The sequence below is a fragment of the Ursus americanus genome, chromosome 18, assembly GCF_024610735.1.
Source record: "Ursus americanus isolate L20-20 chromosome 18, mUrsAme1.1.p, whole genome shotgun sequence".
NCBI classification, from domain to species: Eukaryota; Metazoa; Chordata; class Mammalia; order Carnivora; family Ursidae; genus Ursus; species Ursus americanus.
In genome coordinates this window covers 7,413,915-7,422,480 of record NC_142144.1, presented here as the reverse complement: position 1 = coordinate 7,422,480, position 8,566 = coordinate 7,413,915, and positions in this window count along the sequence as shown.

Sequence of the window (8,566 nt, the reverse complement as noted above, 5' to 3'; positions counted from 1 at the left end):
TACACTGAGTCCTTCTCCTCCGGTAGCCCCTGATCTTCCCCGGGGGGGGAAAGAGAGCCTGCCTTGGATTATAACAAGCTTACATGCACCAGGCACTGTGCTGAGCCCCTTACATCCGTTATCTCTAATGCCTGAGTCCATCCTCTGAGAAATGAATATTGCTATCCCCATTTACAGATGAGGAAATTGAGGCTCGGGGGCGCCTGGGTGGCACAGCGGTTAAGCGTCTGCCTTCGGCTCAAGGCGTGATCCCGGCGTTATGGGATCGAGCCCCACGTCAGGCTCCTCCGCTATGAGCCTGCTTCTTCCTCTCCCACTCCCCCTGCTTGTGTTCCCTCTCTTGCTGGCTGTCTCTATCTCTGTCGAATAAATAAATTAAAAAATCTTTAAAAAAAAAAAAAAAGGAAATTGAGGCTCAGAGAAGCAAAGTGACTTACCCAAGGTCACACAGCCAGTAACCGGCAGAGCAGGGATTCAAGCATAAGTCTAATTCTGAAGCTTCCCCCGCCTTTCTGGGGGACAGGCAGGTAGGAGCTGAGCGTGAAACAGTGACGCTGGAGGAATTCTTCCCTTGTGCGTCCACGTGCACAATGAAGGTTCCAGTCCCAACTGTCATCCTCTGCCACGCCAGGGCAAGCTGTCCTTTCTGCCTTGTGTGTGGCTTGTCCCGAACCACCAGCACTGGCAGAAGTGAGACGAGTGTTGCAAGGACTCAGTGCAATCCAGAATGGCAGGATTTCACACTGAACCCGCCACGTGTTCCGACTGTTCCAGCTGCTCACCCGGCTGTCCCTGCTTGACATCTTCTTAAGATCATAGGTGTGACAGCCGTGCTTGAGGGCAGGCCGTCTTGAGGTGAAGTAAGCACAGTTTCTAAAAGCCGGCCGTGTGAGTCAGGCCTGGGCGTGGGCTCCAGCTCTGCCCACTTAGAAGCCCTGTGACCACAGGCCACCAGCTTGGCCTCTATAAGCAGAAATAACAGCAGGACTTAGGCAGTGGGGCAGTTAGCATTAGCTGTCTCCGCACACAACCCCATAATCTCCAGGGCTGAGCACAAGAAGGGTTTATTTCATCAAACTGCTGAGGGTCTGGGAGCCCCCCTCCCTTTTAGGGCTTCACCGCTGGAATCCACAGCAGGGAGAAGAGAAAAGGAGAAGACACATCCAGTCTGAACCGACTCATCCGCCGATCAGCAGCCATCACTCCTGCTCACAGACAGTTGTCCAGAACTAGCCACGTGGCCCAAACCCACTAAGGGAGACCAGGACTGGGAAACGAGGCTGAGCACCTTGATATTTGGCAGGGAACGGCTGCTGTCTGAGCCCCAAGTAGACGTCTAGCTCCCAATGCCCCATCTGCGCTCCTCAGTGGGTGGCCTGACCCACGCCCATGCTGCGGCCCCTTTGTTTGCATCTGTATGCCCTTGTTGATGACCTTGAGAGCCAGAGTGCGTTCTCATCCGGGGCCTTGAAGCCATTTCCCATACCTTCACATCGTAATGTCCACAGGTTTTCGCAACCACCGGACCAGAGAGCTTGCGTCATCATCCTCATTTTGTAGAAGAGAAAACACAAGCTCGGCGAGGGGAAGCAACTTGTCAAAGTCACACAGTGGCCGAGTGAGAACAAGAGCCCAGGTCTGTCTGGCTCCAGACCCGGCCTTTTAACCGGGACCCCACATCGTGAGGCCTTCTTGGGCTCTCTTCCCAGACTGGGTGCCCTCTGAGGACAGATTGTCAGATTCACCTCGAGTGACACCTTTCCCACCTGCCCTCACACATACTCAGTGTTTGCCTAATTGAATGTGACCTTGATCCCAGCCTCCCAGGTCCTGAGGGAGAGCTGGTGATCTAACTGGAGATGGGTGCGGGACGGGGACAGGCTTTCTGAGCCTCTCACATGTCTGAGGTCGTACACAGCTGTCCCCTCACCTGACTTTTCCCTTGCAGCTTCCAGTGGAGGAGGAGGAGAGGTCAGCAGCCAGGCTCCAGGTGGGGGAACCTCCAGGAGGAGTAGCCCCCTCCTGGAGGATCCCCCCCACCTCGCCCCACTTTCTGGCCCGTCGTGCCTCTGTCCACACTGCATCTCTCAGTGTCAGGAGCTGGGGACCCACAGCCTCTGGGTCTCTGCCACGCAGTGTTCCATCTGCCAGCAGAAGTCAGGGGTCTAGGGGCATCTGAGTGGCTCAGTCATTAAGCGTCTGCCTTGGGCTCAGGTCATGATCTCAGGGTCCTGGGATCAAGCCCCACATCGGGCTCCCCTCTTGGCAGGAAGCCTGATTCTCCCTCTCCCTCTCCCTCTCCCGCTCCCCCTGCTTGTGTTCCCTTTCTCGCTGTCTCTCTCTCTGTGTCAAATAAATAAATAAAATCTAGAAGAAGAAGAAGAAGGAGAAGGAGAAGGAGAAGAAGAAAAAGTTGTCAGGGGTCTAAGAAATGATGACAATGCAGTTTGGTCAAGGGCTATTGTGGGTTACAGGAGCACTTGTGAACAGCTTCTAACCAGTTTGGGACATTGGGGAAATGTCACAGGGTAGAGACACCCATGCATGTCCTGGGAGTCAGCCAGACAAGAACGTGGGCGAGGATTCCAGGAGGGAAAATAACATTGACAGAGGCCCTGAGGCCAAGATCTTAGGGGACCCGGGACAGGCGCCGGGGACTCAGTCGGCTTGGACAGCAATTAGAGACGATTTGCTGACTATTCACTTGGACTCCTGGTGGAGATGGGACCCTGCCCCAGGTACAGTGGTAATCCGTATCTGGGGCAGGTATCTTTGCGTTTGGGGCTGATCTTTTTTTGCAGGGAAATGGGTACAGTTGTTGTTTTCTGTAACTCACATGTTTTATGATTTAACTCTTACGATTTGAAAAAATCCAATAAAGACATTAACTCCAATGAAGACATTACAAGAAGGCACATAGGGGGCGTCCAGCTGGCTCAGTTGGAAGAGGGTGCAACTCTTGATCTTGGGGTCATGAGTTTGAGCCCCATGTGGTGTATGGAGATCACTTAAATAAAACTTTAAAAAAAAAAAAAGGGGGGACGCCTGAGTGGCTCAGTTGGTTAAGGGTCTGACCCTTGACTTCGTCTCAGGTCGTGATCTCAGGGTCCTGAGATCGAGCCCCGTGTTGGGCTCTGCACTGGGTGTGGAGCCTACTTAAGATTCTCTCTAAAAATTTTAAAATAAAAATAAAACACATAGGAAAAAACAACAGGAAATGCACCAAAATAATAACGCTTATTCAAGATGGGAGAATTCTTGGTGTTTTCTGTTTTCTCGTGTTTTTCTCCACAGCAGCCATGCTAGCACATGGGGTGGTTCTGTTCCCATAGAACCCGCATCCCCACACCTCCACCTGGCGACTCTCTCCTTCTCAGTCCAGCCAGTTAATCCCCCTTCCTGTAATTAATCCTTTCTTTGCTTTGCTTTATTCCTCCCCTTTCTCCTTAACTCCGTACCACTTATTTTGCTTGATTCTACATTTTCCTCAACGTTAATTCCAAATATTACTAGAGATCATTTTTCCCTGGACCCTCGCCTCTTTACAAAATACAGAAAGCCTGGAGTCGCCAGACTTTTGTCGCTATGTGCTTGTGTTCTGGCAGTTGCCCTGAGCTGCGTTTCTTCTGGAAGGCAACACATGGCACTAGGGCAGATTCCAGGTTCTCAAGCTGAGAATGAATGGACACACTGCCCAGAACTCCCAAGACCACGGAGGCCGCTGGCAAGGAAGGCATCCTCTGGACCCATTTCCTCTTAAGTGAGGTCAGCTCTGCCCAATGTCATGGCAGGCGGAGGCCTCGAGGGGGCAGTGTCCACCCAGAGATGTGCCTGAGGGCGGCGGAGGCAATCCCTAGAAAGGCCTTGCTGGGAAGGTCCTGGCCTGCAGAGCCTCGGGCTGCCGACCAGATCCTCAAGCGCCCCACACAGAAGTGGGGTTCTCTGGCAGCACCCCCTCCCAGGAGTCTGGAGTGACCCCAGCCCCCACCACAGGTGGTAAGGAACCAACTGGCTGTGAGATGTGGGTAGTGACAGGTGCCTTTTCTCGGGGTACGCCTCCTTGGCGGCCAAACTGACACCTTGTTTATTTGCGCACGTCTAGTGTAAACCCGCCTCAAAAGTGTTTATCATCCGGCCCCTGAAGCACGAACACAACACAACCTGCTATCTCGTCATTCCTGGGGACTAAAGGCTCATTTCTGGACAGCACGTCCTCCTGGAGCAGTGTCACTAAATAGCACCCCACTCGAGCTCTGCTCGGAAGAGGACATGTCGGGGAGGGAGAGAGGAGGAAGGCCAGGGGCCCAGGGCCCCCCTGTGGTGGGAGAAGCGTGCCCGCAGCCCCCCCCCTCCCCCCCCCCCCCCCCCCCGCCACCCCGGATGCCCTGGAGGCATTGTGATGAAAATTCTGGGTCAGGTGGATGGGGACTGACAATGAGGTGAAAGGTGACAGCCACACACTCAAACCAGTCACAAGCCGGAGGTTTCCCCAGAGAAGGGGTTGATGGTGGTAACAGCTCCCCTTTACGAAACGGAAACGCGGTTGGTCAGGCAGAGAGACAAGCCTGTCACCAGGGCGTCCCATTTGCACCTCCCAACCACAGAGCAGGTTAGGGGGCGTGTCCCCATTTCCAAACTGCAGCTCGTGGGGTGGAGTGACTTGCTCCTGGTCACGGGGCCGATTAGTAGCTGCGCTGTGGGACCCCAGTGCCAGGCCCACAGGAGGCTGTCCTGCCTCCCCAGCAGAGGCCCAGCCTCCCGGGAGTCTCTCACCCAACATCATGCATTGACAAAAGGAGGAGTTAGAACTTGAACCCAGAACTCTCTGAGCCCTTAAGCTCAAGGTCTTAACCACAAATCTCTGCTGTGCTTCTTAGAAGTTGAATCTGCCCAAGCCCTGCCCTAGCGGCCAGGCCAGGGGCCAAAAATGAACAGCCTTGGCTTTGGCCTCAGCCTTGGCCCCTCTCTCCTAATTCCTCTGAGCAGGAGGCTTTGCTCCCTTCCCAGGGACCCTCTCATTTCTAACATCAGGACGGGACCAGATACTCTCCCGACCTTTAGCTTCCTCAGCCTCTTGTGTTCATCCCAGAATCCCAAAGGATCTCAGCTGGACTAACGATCATAGCAGCTAACGCTGGGAGAGCACGCTCTGTGCCAGACCCCAGGCCTAGAGCCCAGTATGACTACGGCCTGTGTCTGCCCGGATTCCTAAGAGGTACATACTTCTCTCCATTGTCCAGAAGAGGCAAATGAAACTCAGAGAGGTTAAGTCACTTTCCCAACGTAACACATCTAAGCCCCAGACTTCAGAGGTTAAAGGTCCCAAACACGTGCTCTTTAAAGTCCAGGTAATAATTTCCAAACCTCTGATCATCACCATTATCTGAAAGGGCTTTTAAAAATAAAGATTTGTGTCCCTAACGCCACCCTAGGGATTCTGATTTTGTAGGCCTGGGGCAGGTCTGTATTTTTTTAACGAGCTCCCCAGGCGCTCTTGATAAATGACCTCTCTGCTGAGCGTTTCTTGGTGTTTGGTGAAATCGCTTCTAACCACCGGTAACCGTATGATCAAACCCTGCCTCCAACCAGCCATGTTTCAACCCAGCTAGTCCTGGGAGTCCCTGGACCCAAAGAGCCAGCTCTAACTCAAACTCAGGCGGGATTTGATTTGCCTTCCCCGCGGAGCCCTCTCACAGGCCCGGGGTTTGTTGGCTGTGCCACTCGGCTAGAGCTGTCCTGCAGCCCCACCCGCCACCCTGGCACCAGCAGACCTGCCCGGCCGGTTTGCCAGGGAGCGACTCCGCCTGTCTTGCCATCTGAGGGCTCCTCTTGCTTCTGACTTATGGGGGCTCAGGAAGTACCTCCAGGGGTTCGCAGCGGGGACTGTGTGAAAGAGGGCTGGGCGGGGAGTCACTTTGACAGCAGGCTGCATTGCAGACCACAGGGGGGGCTGGAAGGAGCCCCCCTCCAGCCGTGCCGCCCCCCACCCCCCAACAGGACAAGTTACACCCTGGCCGCCCACCTGATGCTTGTCTCTCTCGGTCAACCTCCACCGCCCACAGATGGGAACTTCTCTAGGGTGACTCATGTGGGTCCCTCCTGCTATCCAGCCCATCTCCACAGTCCCACCCTTCCTGCTAAGGTGCTTGAAGGAGGGGGTTCGCTAGGGACCGACAAGATTCGCAGCAGAGATTGAGATGTGAATGATACGGTGCTGGAAAGAGGTTTTCGTTTGTTTTTTACTCTGTGGCCAAACAGAGGAAGCTCAGCAGGTCCTACCACGGATAGACAGTTGCGGGAGGCTGGGTTGGCACGACCCTTGCCAAGCCTACGTCTCCTGGTCTATGATGGAAGTAAAATAAAATCTCACAAGGGATCTTAGCTGCAAAGGCGGGCTTAATGATTCTAAAGATAAGGCCATTGTGTCAGCTCATGATTATGATAATGCCCTTGTGTGTTCTAGGCTATTCCTGGTCCCGGAGGAGTGCGAGGTCCTAACTTAAAGTGGGATCTTTCATGAGCTTGCCTTCTGGGGTGGTAACATCTGGGGAGAGGTGGGGAGAGGAGGGCTGGGCAGGAAGGAATAAGAGAGGGGGCACCTAGGAGAGAGGGGGGAAGGGGAGTGGGCTCCGGGGCCTATAAAGAGAAAATTCTCACCTTGAAAGCTGCGATTATCGGGGGCATTAATATTCAATAAGCATTATTTTCAGGCACTGCTCCAAGCTCTGGGGATGTGATAGCAGAAAAACAAGTCTCCCGGCCCTTGTGGGGCTTACATCCTAAGACTGGGAGAAGACAAGAAAGCAAATAAAAAATAAATCATCCTTTGGATGGTGACAAGTGCCAGGGAGAAGAATAAACAGGGGAAAGAGATGGGACCTGAAGCTTATAAAATTTGGCCTCCTTCCCCAGAGACAAATTAAATGAATGCAAGCTTAGGTCCTGGGCCCAGGAAGCGGCCTATTCTGGAGCAGTTTTATTTACATTTTTTCTAAGGTTTTTTTTTTTTTAATGATCTTTATTTTTTACTTTTTAAGATTTATTTATTTCAGAGAGAGAGAGCAGGAGGAGGGGCAGAGGGAGAGGGAGAGAGAATCCTTGAGCAGACACCCCTGCCCCTGCTGAATGCAGAGCCCGAGGTGGGGCTCGATCCCAGGACCCTGAGATCATGACCTGACCGAAATCAAGAGCCAGACACAACCGACGGAGCCACCCAGGCGTCCCTAAAGATGTTTTTTGGGTTTTTGGGGGTTTTTTTTAGATTTTTAAATTTATTTATGTGACAGAGAGACAGCCAGTGGGAGAGGGAACACAAGCAGGGGGAGTGGGAGAGGAAGAAGCAGGCTCATAGCGGAGGAGCCCGATGTGGGACTCGATCCCGGAACGCCGGGATCACGCCCAGAGCCAAAGGCAGACGCTTAACGACTGTGCTACCCAGGCGCCCCCTAAAGATGTTTTTTTTTAAGCCATCTCTACACCCAATGTGGGGCTCAAACTCACAACCCTGAGGTCAAGAGTCACATGTTCCACCGACTGAGCCAGCCAGGCTTCTGGGGCAGTTTCTTAGAGGTTTTTGGTTTTTTCGTTTTTTGGGTTTTTTTGTTTGTTTGTTTGTTTGTTTGTTTGTTTTGTCAGAGAGAGAGAGCACAAGCAGGGGGAGCAGCAGGCAGAGGGAGAAGCAGGCTCCCCACTGCGCAAGGAGCCCGATGTGGGACTCGATCCCAAGACCCTGGAATCATGACCTGAGCTGAAGGCGGACCCTTCACCCACTGAGCCACCCAGGTGCCCCTTTTATTTTCTTCCTTTTTTAGAGTCCCCCCCCCCCCGCCCCGGGGCAGTTTTAAATAGGGTGGGAAGGTGTCAGTGGAGTGGAGATCCACAGGAGGGGAAAGAGGGGGCCCTGTGGACACCTGCAGGGACCAGCAAGTGGAGAAGGCCTTGAGACAGGAGTGTTTAAGGAACAGTGTAGAAGCCAGTGTGGACTCCCGCAGGGCAAACAATGGAAAGGGAAGGGGTGGGGCAGGGGCGGGCGAACAGATAGTGAGGGCCTTGGAGTCCGCTGTAAGGACTTCGGCTTCTCTTCTAGGGGAGCAGGGAAAAGCTTTGCACAGAAAATAACAAGTGTAACTTGCATTTTTACAAAATCCCTCTGTCCACTAGGTGGAAGGTTTACAAGGGTGGACCTAGGTGAATGGTGCTAAGTGGTCAGATTCTGGAAGCAACAGCATTTTGAAGGCACAGCCAGCAGCATTTGCTAATGGATGAAGTATGGGGTGTGTGGGAAGGGGGGCCTGCTGGGATCTGGGCCCGAGCGACTGCAAGGGTGGAGTTGTGCTCCCTGGAATGAGGAAGTCTGGGAAGATAAGGAGCTGGGTTTGGTTTCTGTGAGGTTTGAGCCGCCAAGAAGCGAGCGTGCTAGGTGACAGGTATTGGGGGATGGAGCGCCTGGGGAAGGTCAGGCAAGGCCTTGTAACATCCCGTCATGCGATTTCCCACAGATATCACCTAGGAGGGTGTGGGCCGAGGAAAGAGCTGGAAGGAAGTTGGGGGCACCAATGAGGAGAGC